At 39.3% G+C, this 21,949-nt stretch overlaps 1 protein-coding gene across 3 annotated transcripts in view; it reads right to left on the bottom strand.

Moving 5' to 3' along the window:
* Positions 1-17,710, bottom strand: part of PTPN4 (protein tyrosine phosphatase non-receptor type 4) — a 117,682-nt gene extending 99,972 nt beyond the window's left edge. For all 3 annotated transcript variants that reach the window (XR_006164509.1, XM_042783774.1, XM_042783773.1), the window contains exon 1: positions 17,621-17,710. The gene's annotated coding sequence lies outside the window, so the exon portion shown is untranslated. The remainder of the gene's footprint in view (positions 1-17,620) is intronic.
* Between the last annotated feature and the right edge of the window lie 4,239 nt (positions 17,711-21,949).

The following is a 21,949-nucleotide window of genomic DNA, read 5'->3' on the forward strand; positions in this document are numbered from 1 at the left end:
CAAGGGGAAGAAAAAAAGAATTACGATGACAGTACAAATGAACAAGGAACAGTAATACATAAACAAAAGATAATTTGTTAGAAGAAAGGTTAATTTATGCAACTCAAAGAAAAAATTTCTTCTAGTTAACAAGCAACCCTTAAATCCCACAGAACTTGGCATAAAGTCTACGATCCCTTTAGCATATCATCTTTGGCACGCAATCATACAAAGCATCGCAGGAAAGACTGGATTTTATCTTCATCAATGACTTTGACAGACCTTTCCAGAAAGACAGACTTTTCTGTTGTAACTGATGCTGATACACTTTTCTACAATTAGTCACCCTAGCAGAAACTTTCACGTAAGTTTCTTATGCATCTTCAGTTTTACTATTTGCCAGCATATTGCTGGAGTCTAGACTTTTAACTGACAATCATTTTTTCTTATCCTGCAGATGTCCATGTCCAAATAGATAAACATATATTGAAAATAATCATTGCCACTTCTGCCAATAAAAGACAAAACATGATAATCTAATGAATGAAATACAAGAGAGATTAAAGATGTTGTACTATGAAGAGTTCCATGCCAGTGCATCTAATAATTGGTGTAAAACTTTGAGCTCAGGCAGTAAGGGGTGGGGTAGGTAAGGCCAATTTGATTATGTAGCTGCTTGATGATAGATCTTCTGCTACCACATAGCTGTACACGGATGGATTACAAAGACCTGTACCGATACCCAGTTGTGCATAAAGCAGAAAAGCAGCAGCAGCAGAAGGAACAGATAAAGCAGGGTCTGCTCCTTCCCCTCCAAACTTCTGCCATTATCAGCAGTTTTTAACAGTTACATAAATGCAGCATCCTAGCTCTTGACCTCTCTGTGCAATTGCTTCTGCTGCATCACGCTAGTCAAAAAACTATCAGCCAACACCAGCAGTGACCACTCACCTCTATCACATCCTGGCTACAGCAGGAGATGATGAGTACTGAGATGGCGGTATTGAAATTAGAAAAGCAAAGGCAATTAAAATGGATTAAACAATCTGCCTCTAGGAACTGCTGCAGGCTCCCTACAGGTTTGGGTAGCTGCATCACCTATACACATGCTCTTAAGTTTCTCTCCTCAAAAGTAAGGGCCAGAACCTAAGTGTTTAACATATTACAGTTCATAAAGGTTCTGATGTATGAACACAACTCTTGAGCTGTCAGTGAATGTATACATTCCTCTGAAAAAGTGAAGTATTAGTAACATTTAGAAAAATTCCATTTAAAAATGCATTTAGGAATCTTCATAGTCATAGAGAACCTTGCTTCAGAGGGTTTACGGCGCTCAAGGGATGTAGTCAATGAGAAGAGTTGGGAAGACATAGGCTTAACTATGTGTGGCTGAGTTAACATCTTCTGGAAAATGACACCACCAGGCATTGAAGTAGGTCTTGGAAAAGTAATCACTACGGAAGAAAAATATTTATACACAGTAGTCAGTGTTTAATTGGGTGTAGGGAAAGGAGAAGTAGCAAGATCCCTATATATTTTTAGCTGCACCTATTAGACAGCTTAGCTTTAGGTTACAAGCTCTAACATGCATTTCAGATGGCAAATGAACTCTTCAAAACTATTTAACTAATTCAGAAACCTAAGTTTTCATTCTAAAACAAACACAGAGATTGACAATGAAATAATACTGCAAATTTACTTTTCGGAACAGCTGTAAGTGCTCAAGAGCCAAAGTCATGTAAAATTTTTTAACTATAACATGAAATATATTAACTTATTACCTGTTCTAATTTTATGTTCCATAGCTATCAAAATACATGGAAGCACAAAGTATCTATAGGTAAGATGTTTAAGATGCATGAAAGACTCCACAAAATCTTTTTCCTTGAGAGAGAAAAAATAAAAGATGCCTCCCTCAAAAACTCAAGACAAATCACTTCAGTTGTTCAGGTTTTAAACCAGTTTAATAAAAATCTAACAGATCATTTTCTTTCTCTCTCTTTTCTTCCTTCCTTCTCTAACATAATCCAAAACAGCACCCATTTATTCAACAGTAAGGCTACCTTTATTTTACTTTAGAAGATAATTCAACCAAAAGTCAATTAGATCCTCAATAGGGAATAAGAACATCCACAAGAACAGGTTTGAAATAATGATTTTGCTTGTTAGCATGATTTTATTTTACAAGAAATTCCTATGTAGACAAATTCTGTGTAGTTTTTTGCATTGTAATAGATCTGATCCAAGTAACCTCAGCTGAATCTAAACACAAGCAGGAACAGAAATCCTAAAGGAAAGGCAATTCAGCATTTAACTAAAACACACAATACTTTATGAGGAATCTTGTTGATAAACACAACATATAGACATACAAATAATCAAAAGCATTCCAAATATCCTTGAGATTTAAAACATATATGATCAGCTCACCTTGGCCCACTGTTGGCACTGAAAAAAGCATTTAAGACAGCCAGACCAGTCCATACAGTAGATCTATTAAAGCCTTTAAAGGGCATTATCTACTCCTCACAATTATTAAAATTACATCACTCAGGAACAAATAAAGATTTTTCTCCCCTTCCTGTTTTCTTCCAAACATTAAAAAAAAAAAAAAAAAAAAGTATAACAGACTGATAGTCTTATTGCAAATGCTGCAATCAGTTGTATTGCCACACTAGGCCATTTGACAGTCAGATCCAGATGTTCCCGCTCATCAGCCTTTTGTCTGTCCTAATAGGGCACTGAGTAGCAGCATTCTTTTTCAGAGAAATGGGGACAGAACTAGAATTTCTTTTATAACCTCAGCTGGTTTCAGCACAAATCTCCTGAAGGAAGAGGCCATTATTTCAGTTTGTTGCCATAAGCTCAGTAAATCAGGATATCTACCTACAATATAGATTACAGTTAAAACTACATTTCTAGAATTGATATTAAAATTGTAAATATATCTTATGAATTGGAATCCAACTTATGTAATTCCTTTTAAAAACTAAGACATTTCAAAACTCTCAAAGAATGCTTTTTGTTTCCAGGTATATTCCCATACAAAAAGTAAAGGACGTCTGAAAAACACTTGCTCATGCAAAACTGTCTAAACTTTTAGAAGACAGATATATTTCTTATAAAATAGTTTGCTAAATACATTTTTTTTAAAAGCACTCTGTTCTACAGACACTAATGAATTCGACTCTACCTTGACAAGTTTACAAAACAACATGTAAAATTCTACATTGAAACTTTTTCTCCAGCATATTCTCAGTCACTCCTAGTTGGTGCTGTGGATGAAATTAAAAACGTTATCCCCAGTTCTCTTCTGTTATCCAAGCCAGCAATAAAAATCATTAGGCAATGCAGACCAGGTGCAGAAACTATTAGGTACATTCTGCTCTGACAGAACAGTGAACTATTTGGTGGGTTAGCCTTGCTTGTGCTTCATATGGGATCTGTTACTTACATTGCTATCAACATTCCCAAATTCCTCTCCTACTTACCAATTCATGATTCTTTAAATAAATGTTCTTCTGCCTTAAATACTTGATTTTGTATTAATAAACTATATTGATTTTTTTAGTACTCAAATCTATGAGTTTAATCTTATTTTCCTTACAGGATAATCCAGTCCTCTGAAATACCAAAACCAATTCTGAACTCTGTGTTATCTACAGCTTTTAATAAGAAGAGGCATAATTCTTGCACCAAGGTTATTAATGAATGTAATGAGACAGGATTCATTTCAAGACTGATTTTTGAAGAACATGACTAATAATCTCTCTCCATCCTGTTAGCTGCTCTTACAGTATAGCTGTTTGCAGCCTTCTCTTCGGTCAGCCTCTGATCCAATTTATGCTTTCTCTACTAATCCCAGTAGTTTTCACAACTCCTCATGGACACTGTATCCAGTCATTACTGAAATCTGGGTGAGATCTACTTCATTCCCAGTAACAAGTGTAAATTTCAGGAAAACAAACACACAAAAAACCTCACAACAACAGAACATTCTTAAAGTGTCATTAGGGCCTTCAGAACATAAGAACAACATTTATTCTTAAAAATTTAGTTAGAAAACTATTTTCTGAAAACATACATTCTTTTACAAGTTTGGACAATTTCTATACTCTAACAAGCAGGCATAATCCACTACAAATATACAGAAACTGTATACAAAGTGGTTATACACCAATTCTGAAGAGGATCATCTTTGAAGGTAAGTGGGAAGGAAATAGAATATTTTTAGTAGGTCATAAGATCCAAACGTAAACCAACTATGTCATGCTGTTGTAGAGAGGGAATTCCTCATATGAGGATGCTTAGTCAGGCGCACAGCCCACGGGACAGATGAAGGTCCTCTCTCATGCTGCTCAGTATTGCAGAAGCTCAAATGGATTCATTTTTAAGTTTCAAAAAAAGATGACATAGATCAATTAAGAACGGGCAGAAGACCATTCCAGTACCAAGCAATACCAAAATTAAATACCTGAAAAAGCACAATAATGATAAAACATAAAGAATTCAGATTGCTTCACCTGAGATTGCAAAAATTGTATGCATCATAGTTTCCAAGAACTTGAAAACACAGTTTTTTCTCCATAAATAGCTGATGGAATGTTTATTAAGAAGCTTAAAAAGTAACACAAATTAGATACTAGACTTATTTTTTAAAAAATAATATGGAAGAGAGCAACATTCTCACAGACACACTACCCAGGCATGATAAGCAAGAACTTCTGGAAAAGGAATGATGAGTACAAAATACGGTAAATAAAGTGGTCGGGGGAGAATTTAGCCCAACTTTAGGTCTATATTTTTGTCTCTGAGTTAAATTTCTAATCACCCGTTCTACAAACAGGGTATAAGGGACCTCAATCAGTTCGAAACAATGTTCAATAAAAGCAATTACATGATAGGGTAAAGCTACAAAACACAGTGTGCTGTATCAAGTAATAAAGCTTTTGTTTCTCCATACCAAGAATATATTTTAATACCTCCACACTTCAAGTTTTCTGGCACCTACTTTCAAGAGCTGGGAAAACTCCTTCTTTCCCAGTCTTCCCCATCTCTCTTATCTGTTTCTTTTCTCTTCTGTTTTTCCTTCCTGCATTAAAACCAAATTACAGATGTTTTTCTCCTTTCCACTGATACGTTTGGGACTGACTACATAAGAGCAGCAACACAGAGGGATGGATAATACCAACAATGGTTTCAAGAAAAACATGAGGTGTCTGGTTAGTCTTACTGTCATAATCTGGGTTTCATAAAGAAACAGAAGATGCAGAAACTTAAAAATACAGAGGAATGCTTGCTTTCAGACAAATCTAAAAAGCTTTTTCACCTCTTAGCAGAACCAAGTTTCCCTAACACCATCATTTTTAGGTGGCCAATATTATTTCTTCCACTCCAGCTTATATACCAGTTGATTACCAAGCGCCTACATGAAGAGAGGAATGGTCAGAGTGTTTCAGGAAGAAAACTATATTTAATAAACTTCAAACTTTAAGCTTACAAATGGTGCCAGCAACGTTCCATTATCTTGTTTCTGTAAATGCTGAACAGCCAGAGAAATTAAAAGCTTCATGTTGCAGTGACAAAAGTAGGATAGGTTTTGGTGTACCTATCAGTCAGCTGAAATGCAGACATTAGCATACTAACTTTGTGGATGCCTGAATGACATAAGTGTCAAGACAAAAGCAGCTGACTCAAATGCAATCTGAATTAGACAGAAGTGGTAAAAAGAAATGGGGAAGAACTTTGAGGAACCAACAGAAGGTCTGACTTCACTTCCTCTATATATATTTTTTTATTTTTTTAGATAACACTATGACAGCACTTAAATCCTAAATGCATGTCATTAAGTGACAACAACATTGAACACTAACAGAACTGCAGTTATGACACTGTCTGTGTAACTAGTCCTGCTCCTTACTATGATCTACCCTGCCTCTCTACCCCCTCACCACCATTAATACCTTTCCCAAGGCACACTGCAAGTTTCAATTGTGTAGTCTTTCCACTCCAAATGTTAGGACAGGGAAGGAACTAGAGATAGGCCATGCTTCTCTACCTCTCCATCAAGCCGAAATGTTTCTCAAGTGCCAAAACATGCATCTACCACCAGCACCTGCTCATGCAACAAGGTAGGTGAGGATGGGCCTGCTGGTCTGTATCCCAGGGTAACTGGAGGGGTGAGTGGCAAGTCCCAGAACCACGTGGTTCACAAGATGAAATTCCACAAAGCAGTTCCTAACACCAACTCATCCTCCTCATGCAGAACCAGACTGGCTGGTGAGCAGGAATTAGAAGGCTGGAAAGGTGGGAAAAGGCTAATGTCATCTAAAAGCCTCTGCTAATAATTTGACTTTGTTTTTCACATATCAGCAACAGTGAAAAATAAAACATTAATGTAGAAAAATCCATTCATCTATGGGTACCCCCCTGACAACCAGAACAAAACTGTTTCCCTCTGGACATGCTTTCCACCCGAGCTGATAACACTGTACTATTACCTGACGGAAACTGTGCGTGAGAGCTGCCCAAAAGCCACAGCACTCAAGAAGTCCATTTACAAGGCAGTAAGCACTACTAAACATGGACTACTACATTTCATGTCACATCATCTTTGAGCTGTTTCAAAAGAAAAGCAGCATCAATTTTCTAAAGCTTCTAGTGTGCTCAACCAACCTCCTTCGAGACCATCTCACTTTCTATAATCCACCCAAAAACTTCAGGATTGAAAGGACTGTTACAGCTGACATGGCCTGGGGTATAATGCAAATACTAAAGGCTGGAAATACTTCCAAGACAACTCTGTGCTATCAAAGGTTGGTTACTTCTGTCATCATTATACTCAGGAAACAGCATTTCAGAGGACAGAATACACTTTACATTGTATGAGCTGAACAGACAAAAATTAACCAAATAACTCCATTCTTTAAAAATTTCTTTTATATTTTCATTACAATACAGGAAGAAGAGACTATGGCTTAACATTTGGTTGACCTTTGAGAAGAAATCCACCAGTGAATATTTCACTGACAATCTTTGCAAAAAGCTGAACATGAAAATTAACATGAATAGAGCTTTACAGAAAAGATAAAAATTACACTGTTTTGGAACGCTGAATGTAAATACATCATTTTCAAATGAAACTGTCAAACATCTTGTTGTGGTGGTAAAAACCAAATCACTATGCAAAATGATAATACAAGAAAAGTCAATTGTATGTTTCTAATAATAAATGCTCTTGTGGCTTTTGAAGTCACAAAAAACTCTTGGCTGAATTGAAGCATTGATTTCTGTAGTTATTTATGTGCAGTTCCTATTAGAATTCTATTGAATTCCTTGAATGGTGAATGGAAGTGCTTTTGAAAACACACACAAAAACTGTTAAACAAGGGACAAAATAAATGGAAAGCGTAGCATTGCCAGAAAAAGTTTCAAAAAGTCAACAGAACATTTCAACAATTTTTTGCAGTGCAAGCGTGTACAACACTGTGTGGCATAAATTATCAAGTCTAATACGAAAACAATGTACAAATTACATTTTCCTATCACCCCTGAAGAGAAAGCATGAACACTGGTATTTACTTCTCAAATATTATTTCAAAAAATCTTGGGATACTCTTCAAATATGTTCAAATAGTAAAATGGATTTATTGTTAAAGAATTTTAAAATTATATCACTCCATATAGGTGTATAGAGGACAAAAAGATGAAGATACTGTATTTAACATGTGTAGTACAGATATATCCAAAGTGTACAATATATGTTAATATTATTATTGAAACTAAACAGATACACTTCTGAAAAGCTAATTCCCTACTAATTTCAGGCCACATTAGTTAATATAGTTATTAGGAATGCATATATTATAAATCATTCTCTGCAAGTGCTGGAAGTGCATTGAAGGCTAGAGATCTGGGTCCCTAATACCCTCATTCGTAAGTATTCATTCATTTTTTTGCCATTCTTAATACATTTTAAAGCATTTGCAAGGCAACTGGATATGCCACCAACACTAAGAGGATGAGTCTGTCACGGGACAAGGAATCCTACCTCAATTTCAGAAACGATAAGCGTTCAAAGCACAATTTGTTTTATGTTAATTGTACGTAGCAAAGTGGGCTTCAAGCCCATTTCCGTATCTTGGAAGCTACAACAAAAATAACATTAATTTATTTAGTAACAATTAGTCAACATTCTATTTTTTATTTTTACTTAGAGAAAAATAATTATTATAAATGCAATAAAAGGCCAGTAGGAAACACATCTCTTCCTTTTTAGAGTTTTGCTTTGAAGTGTGACAATGGATTATTTTTGATGTTAAATGTTATGAAAACAAGGATATTTATACATTGACAAAAGAAAGTTTCACTATGGCTTTATACTTAAGTGTGAAAGCAGATTTTTAGAATGTGGTTTGCTGTTTACAGCAGAAAAACAATACCATTAGGAAAATTTACCTTCAGAACTTCTGTATCAGCCTATCTTTATTGTCACAGAAGACCACGTCTGTTTTCTCATAAACTTAAGAGTGGAAAGTAATGAAAACTTCTGAAAAAAAATTATCATCATAGAGTGCTCTCCTCTTTAACAACTTAAATAGTCAGTAACCTATTTTGAAGCAACTTAGAATTATTGTAATAGTACTAGTTAGTACATATAAGGATTGATTTTTTTTCTATTTTCTTCGCTTACTTGTTACACATTAATTCTGCTGAACTGCAGCAGCTACTTCAATTTTGGGGAATCCAGTGCCAATTTGCAGTTACACATTTTGTTCCCTAACATGATGACGTGATTTGCTATCACACACTGCCCTCAGACGAGGGATGGATCTCTGGTGGTATAACACATCCCAGCTTATTGCACACAACTGCCAGAGCACACACAATCATCAAGGCACACCACATGCAGCAGAATGCAAAATACATTCAGAATGAATATGGAAGACTTATTTGGAAAATGCCTTTTACAGATACCAGAGTAACTATGATAATTTCCCAGAACAGTTAGAATTAATCTGTTTGTCTAGAAGGTATAGGAAAAAAAATATTGTAAAGAGGTAGATTGAAAAATGGTTACATCAATGTAACTTAGAAATAGAAACCAGAGATTTGACAAAGTAGCTTTATTGGCAACATAAAAATCTATTCAAAGGTGGCTAAATGTTTGATGAAGTTTCAGATGTTAATCAGGTTTCTCTTTCAAGGTACTCTCTCATATACATTTCATTAGTATAATTCCTACAAAGCACTTTTATTTCTGTTTTCTCAGGACTGTATACATGTTTCTAACGCCAAAGAAATTATTATCTGTATCACTCTTATTCAGAGAGGGATGCTTTTTATGAAGATCCTTCTGCAGCAAACATCTAGCATTAATGAGCTGCGCAAACAGCTTTCCTGTAAAAGGAGGAAGAACATATGTAAAGGGGAGGGGGGGAGCACCAGGATCATTAAAAGGAAGCAATGCCTCTGCTGGTAACTACAACTGAGTCTTTTAATTGCTTACTTCAGTTTTATTAAATAGCTTACGGCTATCTAGAGAATTTCTAATCTTTCATTTAATTAATCTCAAGAATGAAGTTCTCCTGTAGGAATTTCCTCTTAGAGGACTTTTTGTCAAATGTTAATCTTCAGACTATTTTCAACTCTTCTACGGAGGAATTCTGTTCTAAGTAACTCTACATATCCTGACTGGTTACTCATGCCTCATTTTCTTACCGTGTCTCTCAGCCTTTCAAGTGGCATGTTTTTGAAAGCGGAGATATTTCAATTAATATATAGTTATTATGTCTATTATTCAATTCAATAAAATTTATCTAACTATTGCAAAATTTGAAAATAATCCAGCTTCTGCAAGCACTGGGACTGGGGAAAGTCAAAAACAGCTTTACAAAAAGAACCCTGAGAGCATCCATTGCATCGTCCCTTCCCCAGACATGCACTCACACCAAGTCACTGCCCCCAGCAGATCTAAGAGCTGTGGAACAAAGGACTCAAATCTATACTAGGAGCTAAGGGAAACACCAATGCCTTAAGTCTCTAAATTAATAGCAAATCTATTATGTGAAGATGCCAATAAAAAAATGCAGATCACACCACACAAGAAAGCAAAGCAAAATATAATAACTTTTCCCAACAAAGATTTCCAAAATGAAACTATTTCCTTAATCCCAAATATGAATACTTGAAGGTTTAAAAAGCTCAAGTCACTTCCAAATGGAGTGGTTTCTGAATTTGTCTTACATGGTATATTTTAACATATCATAAAATCAAAATAGAAGCAAAATATTCATTAATGAGGGGTTAAAAATTTAGGAAAAAAAAAAAAACAAAAACAAAAAACAACAAACCTCTTACCACCACTAATGTTCTGTCCTTCCTTACCTAGTTGCACATATAGTAAACTTGAGAAGAGATGCTAGAAGCATGACTAGAAGTAACTGTATTCGCTCTATACTGAAAATCTAAATCAGAAGTCTAATTCAAGCTCAAAGAAAACAAAAGAGCCAAAAAAATATTCAAATAATTTGGAGGCATGATCCCATAATGTAACCAACTGATCTATTTATTCCGTTGTAATGCCACTTCTGTATTTTAGGTTCCCCCTTCTGTGGTTGTGTGTTCCAGTTATTTCAACAGAAGCTTCCCATGAGGTCATGAAATTTGCCGCTATTAAACAAAAAAAATCATATTCACCTTTCCATTTTAATTATGTTTTCCAAAACCTTACACATTTTATAATCACTGCAGGGCAGCTGTCCTTTTTCTCTTTCCTCTCTTCTCCATCCAGTCTTAGACAAAGGTGATATATCCCTTCAGTTTTAGAAGCAGACACATTTTAATCTTTCAAACCCCCTTTTCATAGACATTACACCTGGAAGGGTCCTTCCAAACATTAAAGAGATTAGCTCCATGCAAAGCAGGTGCATTCAGATGAACTAACAGGATGCAGGATCTTCTTACAGAGTCAACACACAAGCCTAACACATAGTAAATGGGGAATTACTTGCCGATTAGGATTCCCAAGACTCACCCATAGCCTCATCTGCACTCAAGTACTAAAAAGACTGTGGCATCAATTGTAACAGCAGCCTGCCACCCAAAAAAAGCCAAGAACCTCTTCCAAGGAAAGTCTTAATAGCAGTTCACAGTCTGGAGGTTATAGGCCACAGTGATTTAAAACTCAAATGCCAAGCTCTATAAAATTTTATTTTTAAGAAGTCAAACTAATTGACACATGTCTCTTCTCCTGAAATTAATCTTTTCTAAATAGGCTCACTAAAACACTAAAAACAGTAGTGAGGCCATATGCAGTTTAGAGACACGATACAAAGCTGGCATATGTACTGCATATACACAATCCATATGGGAAAAAACAACTTACAACGCAAAGCATTGCTGATCATTAGCACTGGTCATCTTTAACCCTATCCACACATCAAAAGACAAAAATATGTCTCACTAGTGTGAGTGTCATACTAGTGTCATTTTTCAGATGACACTAAAAGCTTGTCACAAGTATCAAGACAGACAAATGCAAAGTGACATTGTTAATTTTAACTCCCTCCAAAGTCAATTTTTCATGGAAAGAGTGCAGGGGTTTTTTACCCCAAAACATTTCTGAATTCACTGACAAGGTTAGTGGAAAAAAAAAAACAAACCTGCAGTTTTACTATGTGATTTTCCTCCCAAATTATTTTGTCTTTTTTTTTTTTTTTTTTTTTAAGAAAAGACATTGAATCACATTTTTGAGATCTGGGAAGCATCTTTTTGTGTCCAAAGAGAAATATATCCCATTTTGGACTTTTTTTTTTTTTTTTTTTTTTTTTCTGGTCAAATCAGTTATGATAACAGCTTTAAGTTACAATCAACATGTTTCTCAACTTGTAACTATTTGGCATGGCTTAGGAAACTAGGCATCATCAGTAAGTTACCTGTTCATCCAGACAAAACTGGGCTAACATGGGAGTTCAGAGAGCATTAATAGCCATAACTGTTTTTCCACTAGCTGGTATATTTCTACATGCTCTATTGAAAGGGTGGTCATTTCTCTACCTAACAGACAGATGAATTAACATCATTTCTGATTCTATTCGAGGCTGAACTAGCTATAAAGTTAGTTCAGCATTGCATCTCTACTGGCACAGACAAGAGGGAACATAAATTTCTGGTATGTCAAACTTGAATCTCTTTTAAAAACATAGCTTTTCAAGTGTATCATATCCACTTGCTTGACTCTCTTGAAAATACCACCTTCCACTGCAAAAAGAAAATACAGAAATCTGGCTTGTTAACCTTCTTCCAAGACAAAGTATGTTAGCACATCTCTGAGACAAAGGAGCCACAGCAGGCTCTTATCTTTTACCAGCTGCTGCTTTGGTTTACATGGAGAGGTATCAGATGCAGACACAGTTTCAACTTCTGGTTTTAAACCTGACTGATGCCATAAAAAAAACAACCAAATAAAAAAAAAAAAAAAAAAAAACCACCATTGAACTGAAAAAACTGTAAGACTTATCTAAGTATAATTTTCTCTTCTGAGAAAACATTTTTTATGCAACTTTCATTGCACTCAGTAGACACTTAGTTTCAGTGCAATAGTGATATAATTTGTTTCTCATTTCTGTCTTTTGGAATAGATGCAGAAGATTGTTTGGGGGTTTGTTGGTTTTGGGTTTGGTTTTTTTTTTCTGTAGGGCAGAGACGTCAGTATACAAATGCAATAAACTGACCAAAGGACTCAAGAAAAGCTAAAGTACACTCAGTTGTCTTAAAAGTTAATATCCTGTTAGAGACACATTAAGTGAGAATTAAGTAAAGTTGTTTAACCCAAACATAAAACTAAATCAATTTATATTATTACTCCTAAGAAACACCAAAAAAGACCATAGATTTAATTTTTCTGATTAGTTTATTAAAACTAGCAAACAAAATATCAAAATTACATGCAACTAAGGCCTCCGAACTGGAACATCACTCCCCAAAAAGCATCCGTTAGAACAAGGTTTTCAGCATTTAATACCAGATATTTAGCAATTTTTAATTTAAAGTATAAAGCCCAGGTTGATAAGAGAAATTAATACACCACCTTCCTATCTAATCTGCACCATTCTAATTGAAAAAATCCCAGTATGAAAAATGTTAATCTCTAGCAGCACTACATTTAATTTTCATTTGAAGATTTGGGCTTTTGGTCATGCAGAATAATTCAGTCATTCTCTCAGCTAGTTACCCTGAAGAAGATAAGGAATGGCCAGAAAGGCAATGTAAGAACACACATGCCATAGGAAGTGGAATATCAGTTTTTTTCATCTTAAATCTTACCGATGGCCTGAAAACTCTTAAGTGGCAACTGCACTTCATATCCCAATCAGTGAAAACATTTCCCACAGCATTCTTCATACTCATAATTAAAAGACTGTTTATTTTTACATGGATATTAGCTATTCCCCCCTTCCTCATGTAACTGTAGAGATGGCAGTATCTCACAAAACATGCAAATGGAACTGCATTTATCATCCAACAGTCACCTTATAACTTGTCCAAGAAGTAATTGCAGTGTGAGACAAAGTGTGCCAAGAGAGGCTTAATTGCATCACCCTACCAAGTCTCTTCTGAAGGTGCATAAACTGAGAAAGGAGAAGTTGGTTTAATTCTCACATTTCAAACAAAAATTCATCTAGTAACACTCATCTGATCTACCTGAGTAACTATGTGACTATCAGCTGTAATATTCTGTATCATATACTGGCACACCATGCCTACCATCATCACAGACTTCAGTATGCTGTAACACAGATCACCATAAAAAGACCATATTCTTGTAACCTGCATCTGGACATCTCATTCTGGTATGTCAACACATCAGTAAAACTTCTGTAAATATATTAACTGCTGTAAACTTGAAGTAATTTATTTTGTAAGAGACAAACAGCAATAGTTTTCTAATAATTCGTAAATTCCCCAAAATAAGAACTGAGATTTTGAATATATACCTGCAGATATGTAATTCTATATCAGAGAAAACTTCAATAAAATTGCAAAATTTTAAATATTAAAGGCTTTCAAAAGCCTACACAAAACTATTTTTGTGCTAATTCAGTGGATTACAAGTCCTCAAGGAAAATCTGCCTCTGTTCCCAAACAAGCATATATGAACAGCTGGCCCAGACAGCAAAGACCTGCTGTTGTATTACCAGGCCACTGTTCAGCTCTTGGTTTTGTTTCCTGCTCAGGCCACACTCCTCTCCCCTTTTTCTTCCACCTTCACAGTTATTTCTTTCCACTACAAACAATCCCATATTATATGCACACAAAACCCATTTTTACAGTTGTTTACTCTGGAGCACAATAAAACCCAAGAGAATTTTGTCTGGCCATTTTATGAAAAGTGACAGCACCAGAGTGAAAGTGTGGCATTAAAAAAAAAAAAAAAAAAAAAAAAAAAGCACAGTCAACCATCTGCTGAAAGATTCTCTTGTTTGACCATTTTTATAATTGGTGAGAATGGAAGCGAGGTGACACAAAAACAGGATGCGAAGGCATGGGATTCATGTGATCTTGTACCAAATTTAAACCCAAACTGGGGGGGGGATGGCTGGGCAGGGAGGGACAAGACAGAACCATGATGTATCAGAGAATCTAACTAACAGTAGTGTGAAGACCTAAGGAGACAGATGACAGAAATGTGCTATTTATCAATTTAATAAAAATAATCTAACACTAACTTTAATAACAACAAACCATGCACATGCCTACTATTTGTTTTAATTAAGTTTTGATCAGCTGAGAAGTTAAAACAGAATTTTTAATTCACCATAATTTTCAGAAGACACTTAACGCAACTCATTTACCTCATCCAAAGGTCTAAACTGCCATGAGCAAGCCACTCTGTCTTGGTTTCCCACGTACAGGTTAGCTTACAGGATTAAGTGAACCACCCTGAGTATCTTCTCCCCCAGTATATTCAAGCTTGTAACTTCCACTCAGTTCTCCAGAACATGCTTGTAGAGTACAATATTCCACTTTTTATATGTCAGCATATATCAAAAACTTCCATGTACATTCAACAAACATTTATAAAATAACCCACCAAGGATAACAAGACCCGAGTGAGATGGAACCCTCAAATGCTGATCAGGACCTTTCATCAGTGCTAAATTACAATAAGAAAGCAATTTCAAGAAGAAACCTCTTTTTCACAAAATAATCATGTCACACACTATTGTATTAGGTTGTTACTCTAGGCACCAACCCTGCAGCTCTTTGCACACACAGAAGCCTATATGACATGCTACACAAAGACAAAGGTTAACAACAAAACATACAAAACATTCACACACAGCAAATGCTCAGTATAAACATCGGCCTAGTGTCTACAGAATGAATGTTTGAGCTCCAGTTCCTGCAGCAAGTTTTGTGTAGGTGGATCCCTCTGCCCAAAGAGGGGTCACTGCAGGATCAGAGCCAAAATTATGTACCATATATTCCAAATATGCTAATGGAAATGACACGTAAATAGTAGTATATGAACTCTATTCATTAACAGAGAGCTCATCCACGCCACAGAGCAATTAGCATTACTTCTGAGATTACAGGATTTTTCTTTTATTCATGTTTTACAAATGTTGCTGTTAATAATAAATTAATTATAGTCACAGAAAAGCAGTATAGGCTTAACTTTCCTGCTGCTACAGTGTAAGTATACCCAACCCAGAAAGTATTTTTAGTAAGGGTGTTCAATCAATACTGCTATGTACAACCTAAATTGGACATTAGCAGGACAACAGAATTGTAAATCATGGCAACAAACAACACATTTCATGGAAAATTTTACTGAACAAGAAATAAACATCAAATTAAACCCTAAGTAGGTGAACCTGAATCCAAATTAACTGCAAACATAAGGAAAACATACCAAAAGGTAAAAGATTAATATATTTCTGCTTTTGAGGAAAGTGAATTCATATTTCAATGTTTAATCTAATTAAAAAAAAAAAAAAAAAACACCACAAGAAAACCCTACAAATAAAAATATACAGAACTGTAATGACAACAAAATTATCTTAAAAAATTAGGCCAATAGTTACATTTCTGAGTTTATAAAGCATAAACATGCCTGGAAAACGTACAGACACACACATGTATGTATCTGTAAGCATATCACCCAGAATCATATTTTATCAACACGGTGCAAGCCAGAGTCATGCCAATATGTAAAAACAACTTTTTAGGTCAGTGAAGCAAGAAATCCATTGTCAAGAAAATGGCATCCGTAAGATTACAATACTGAATGTTTTACGTTTAGGCAATGAACTGGAAAACTTTCCTACAATATACGTATCTAATAAGACAATGGTTTTACCAATTCTAATCGAACTCGTTTTTGTCTTCCTGCAACACACATTTACAATACGATGAGCTCATAAATGTCTGCATGTGTGTGAACACACACTGGTGGCTCCCAACATTACAGGGCAGTTATTTGCCAATACCAAGCAGGCAAATGTGCACTCACAAAACCCCCTTAGCGTTCAACACAGGGTTTAGCTCAAGGCAAGAGAAATGCCCCATGGGTGAGAAAATGTATGTGCATACTGTAGTCTAACAATTACTCTTTAGCTGAGATCCATCAGCACTTCTGTAATACACAAATCACGTAATTATTTTCTATTTCACTGTTAAAAAAATCCTACCAGCTCGGCCACATTGAAGTCCTGGAAGGGTGTAAGTAGCAGCACAAAGTTTATGCACATATTTTTTGCATGTGAACGACATATATTCTTTGAATAGGCAAGCGGTGGGAACATTTAACCTACACTGGCAGCTACCTAGTTATAGCAACTAGCTCTCAGAGATTTTTGAAGGGAAAAAGACGTTATTCCTCTTCCAGCTGGTGCTGCAACAGTATACGCGAGTTAATCCATCACCAGGTACACCAAAAGCCTCTGTCGCATATAGACACATGCGATTATACAAGCCTTCTGCTTGAGGGAGATACTAAAAATGTACCAGAGGAATGCAACGCCAGCACTCAAACCCATTTTCCCTGCCCATAACCAGGGCAACGTGCACATGTGCCTAGAAAGCACAGGAACGCAAACTTTCATATTAACCATATTAAAAACAAACAAACAAAAAATCATCCGTGTCAGGCGTTCAGCTGAGTTTACCACATTTTAGAGACCCCAACCGCCTCCGACCTGCCCCCGCCGTTCGTTCCCCCGAAGACTGTTTACGAACCCCCTCCGCGGGCCGGCGGTCGGCTTCAGACTCCCCCCCCCCCGCCCCCCCCTCCCCCCAAACCCCTTCTCCAGAGCGGAGCCTTTCTTCTCGGAGGGGAAGAACAGAAGGGGCACCCACACACGCGTCCCCCCCGCCTCCACCACCACCAAAACGGCTCTCGGTAGAGCCGCTCTCCGCCAGCGGCGACCTGTGCGCGAAGTTGCGTGGAAGGGGAGCGGGGCTGAAGGGGGGGGGGGAGCGGCGGCGGCGCGGCCCCCACAGCCGGTGTGTGTGGGGGGGGGGGGGGGGGGGGGGGGGGGGGTCACAGAACAGGAATGCGGCGCGCAGTCATCCCCCCCCGGCCGCCCCTTTCCCCCTCAGCACGGAGAGCCGAGCGCCCCGGCAGCCGCCTTACCTTCATATAACAGCCACGTCCTTCCCGATGGAGCGGGGACGGCGGAGGGAAGAGGCGCGGGGGCTGCGCTCGCCGCTGCCGCCCCGCGACCCCCCGCGCGCGCGCGCGCGCACGGGCACGCGCCGCAGACGCGCGCGCGCAGCAGCAGCAGCGGCGGCGGCGGCACCGGCGCCGCGCGCGGGAGCGGGCGCGCCGCGCGCGGTTCCCTCAGTTCCCCCGCTGCGACCGGCCCAGCCGCAGCCCGGGGAGCAGCGAGAGCAGCCGCAGCAGCCGCCCCGCACCTAGCCGCAGCGGCGAGAACCGCATCGTACTGCGGCGGCGGGGCCGAGGGAGCGGGAGGGGGAAGAGTTGGGGGGCGGAAGGGACCGGGAAGTCCGAGGGGGAAGGCAGCGGAGCCCCCCCTCCCCTCACAGCGACCGGGCGGAGGAGGCGGCGGCAGGTGGAAGCCGGGGCGCAGGCAGGCAGGGCAGCGCCGAGCAGCGCGGGGGCCGGGGCTCCCCCTCACAGGGCACGGCGCCGGCTCGCACGCAGCGGCAGTTACCCCGCGTGTAGCCCCGGCCGGGAGGCAGAGGGGAGCGGGGGAGGGGAGAGGCGGCGGGCTAGCCAGCGTCTGTGGGGGAAAAGGCGGGGAGGAACAGCAGCCGCCTCCCGCCTCATACGGGCAGTACTGGCAGCATAGCAACCAACATGGCGGCTGCGCAGTCACCCGGCGGCGGGCGGGGGCCAACCCCTGAGGCTCGCGAGAGTCCAAAGGGAAGTGGGCGGTGTATTTTCCTTTTGATTGGCCTAGCTGCTTGTCCGTAAAAGGGAGGAGCCCGGACTGAGCGTTCATCCTGCGGCCTGATTGGTTCGGTCTACCACCAGTTAAAGGAGGCGGTGCCCTGCGCCCGCCTGTGGGCGTGGGTTGGTCAGCTGAGGTGTCGGTTAGCGTGTGCGAGGCCGGTCGGCCCTCCGCGGCGTTTGGTGTCTCCCGCCGCTCGCCCTTCGCTCGGAGGTGGCTGCCCGGCCTGGGGCTGTGGCCGCCGGGGACCGGCCATCGGGCCTCCGCTCCACCCAGGGGACGCCAGCCTGGAACACCGCCGGGCACGGGCAGCCCCTCGGGCCTCCGGCGTGCCTGCGGATAGCGAGGCCCCGGAGGGAGCGGGTATTCCCTCTTGAGAAACGGGGCTGTGACCGCAGCCTTCCCCGTAATCCGCGCGGGGGGCCCTGTCGCGGGTGGGGTTGGAGAGGCGAAGCCTCCCCCCAGCCTCGGGTGCAGCCTGGGGACCCTGCTGGTCGGGGTGCGGCGAGCGGGAGCCTCCCTGGAGAGCAGGGCACACCCGAGCGTCTTGAGAAAGCAGAGCTGAGGGAAGCGTTTAAAAAGGGGGGTGAGGTACTGCTCACCTGAACGGTAGCGGCAATGCGCTCCAGCAGCACGCAGCTAACCGGTGCCATTCGATTCCATGGGGCTTGCAAGCAGTTTGAGCACAACTGCCAGGCCAGGGCAATGTCACTTAAATGGCAGCAAGTCTGCGTTGCTGTCAGGTCTGCTGGGGGGTCAGAATCCCTACGGTGGGAGAAAATAAGCTGGGGAACGATGGGGCTGGCTTAACGGCATAACCCTGGGCCACACGTCCACCTAACCTCGCCCTGCAATGTCCTGGAGACTCATTTCTACCTATAAGTCCTTGCCACAGTTCTCCAAGGTGCGTGGCATGTCGTGCCTCTCAGCCACATAAAGATTTTCATATGTGGCCCATGGGAAAGTTGGCTTTGCAAGACTTAGTGTAGCACAATTCAGTGCTTTCATGTAATTATACTATGTGTGAAAAGGTTTAGTTAAAAATATATTTGATGTCCATTTATTAAAATACAACCTCTCACAATGAGCTCTTTACCAAATAACAGACACATAGAATATATGGTTGGGAACAAGTTCTTGGATTTCACAATTAAATTCCTAACTATAGCAAGATGCTACAGTAATACTAAGGGAGTTTGCATGTACTCTTCTAATTAGGAAGCTTTCTAAAATCTCATTCTTTTGATGTTTGGAAACCCATTCATTTCCAGCCTAAGCTGTTCTTGTGCCAATTTTGTTCTTTTGCTTAAATAGCCCTTCTCTCTTAGTGGTATTTAGCCACAATTATTTTTAAGAAAGCAGTCAGACCCCCTTAATTTTACTACGCTAAAGAATCTAAGTTCTTTTAGCCTCCTCTCCCTTCTCCTGAGTGAGCATTGGGACACACAGGATTCTCCAGTTGTCTCATCTTTTAGGACTAAGTTGAATCAGGATTTGGAAGACTGAATTTGGGGAAGGCAGTCAAGCAGGAATTTTAAATAATGCACAATCTCTGGAGCACTTTCAAATAATAGACTTTTAAATGATTATGACTAAAAAACACTCATAAATTGCTGTTACGTAAGCTTTATTAATGAAAGTCTATAAATTAGATGACAAAGTCTGAAATGTGAACATTTCCCCTGGATTGAACAATTCTTGGGCTGATGATTTCACAAAGCCCCAGAATAACACACACAGCATCAGTAATGCCGTTCCTTATTGTGGCCACATTGCTCTAGCTCTTCTCAAACATTTCCGTAGTTACATTGATAAACTGATTGTGGTGTATTTAGAGACATCCAATAACTGTACTCTGCATTTCTGAACTACTGCCAGCCTCCCGAGCAGCAGATAAGATATGTGCATTAAAGGGATCCTTAGCTTCAGAGTTGTCTTGGTTTCCTGGTAATTCTCTTTCAGATCATGGCAAATTTATTCACAAATTGCATAGATACATTTTAATACATTTGCACGTAAGCTTCAAAGTCTGCCTCTCACATTTTCATATGATTTTCTTTACTTGTGCCTGGTTTATGTCAAACATATGGTTATGTTCAATTTGCAAATAACAATAATTAATACATTACTTTATACAGAGCGTGTAATAGAGAAGCAATCCAAACCACTCAATGTGACTGTAGAACTACACAATATTTGTTTGGCAAATGTAACCCCAAGCTGTTATGAAAGGGTATGTTTTGCTAATCTAACACAAATTTGGTGACACATAGATATTAAAGGTTGGATGTTCCAAAGTTATTTCCTCGCAATACATTATTATTCCTGTAATTCGTTGTTTACAGAAGGCTTGTTTCAAAGCCCTAAATAAAGGCAGTGGAAGATTCCCACCATGTGCGAAGTACTTCAGATCAGGCCTACATTGCAAGAGCACTAAATGTTTTAAAAATAGATACTGAGGCAAAGTTCTGCAGCTCATGCTCTTACAACATCAATGGAGCAAAATTGCACTGCAGGATATTTACATACAGACTTTGCTCAGACCTTACAATGTGGAGTTCAGCAGAGCTCTTGATTTGCAGAATTCTGGTTTCTGAGTTATATACCCTGAGCAATCACTTCCCAAAATTATGAATGAGAGAGAAAGCAAACTGGAAACGTGGCTCTGTCATTATTTAATTGAAAGAGAACACATTCCTTTCACATGTAAAAAGCACATTCAGCTCACTTCTCTCTCTGTAGCAGCTCTTTTATATAAGAGCAAGTTTTCGGCTACAGTCTCCCTGCATGTATAAGTGATGAAATATAAGCAATGAAAGCTGCCTTTTGCATAGATACCTCACACAGAAAGAGCTTACTTTTCAAACCAGTACGTGGGGATTTATCTGTACTGCCACTGATGCATTTTGGGGAGGATATGTTATCTCAGACTAGTAGTGTCCTGCTAGTAAAATGCCAGTATCTTAAACCATTTTGTACAAGTTAAACCTGACAGCTCTCGTATAAACGTAGAAACAAACAAAAGCTTCTCCTTTACTTAATAGATCTGTGGTATGTGTTTGTGCCAACAACCTTATTACTCATGCAAGACCTGCCAACCAAGCTGTGATAATTTATGTGGGAGAAATGTATATTAAAAAATGTGAATGGGATTTTAAACGTCTCACTGAAATACCATGCAAACTGCTTTGTTGCCAAGATGACATACTTAAACGCTGCATTGAAGCAATTCAAGATGAATGACTCTCACCACAGGTGGAGTTTAGTTGGGAAAGGAGCAGGAGACAAGGCACTTAATCTTAGCACTAAGATCAAGCATAATGCATGTTTAATAGCAGATAGATTTTCTATAAAGTGGGGTCCTGATTCAGCAGAACACTTAGACATACTTGCCTTGCTTACAGAAACTTCGGGGGCACAGGAACAACCTTAAAGTGAGAGTGGCCAAATCCTGTGTGGATGGTGCCACGGATCAGTGTGGACAGCAGGCAAGATTGTGCTTGAACATGGCTTTGGGATCACTGCTAAAACGTAGCATTGACATAGAC

This window comes from Tyto alba, unplaced genomic scaffold, assembly GCF_018691265.1.
Source record: "Tyto alba isolate M040663 unplaced genomic scaffold, T.alba_DEE_v4.0 Super-Scaffold_7, whole genome shotgun sequence".
Taxonomy (NCBI): domain Eukaryota; kingdom Metazoa; phylum Chordata; class Aves; order Strigiformes; family Tytonidae; genus Tyto; species Tyto alba.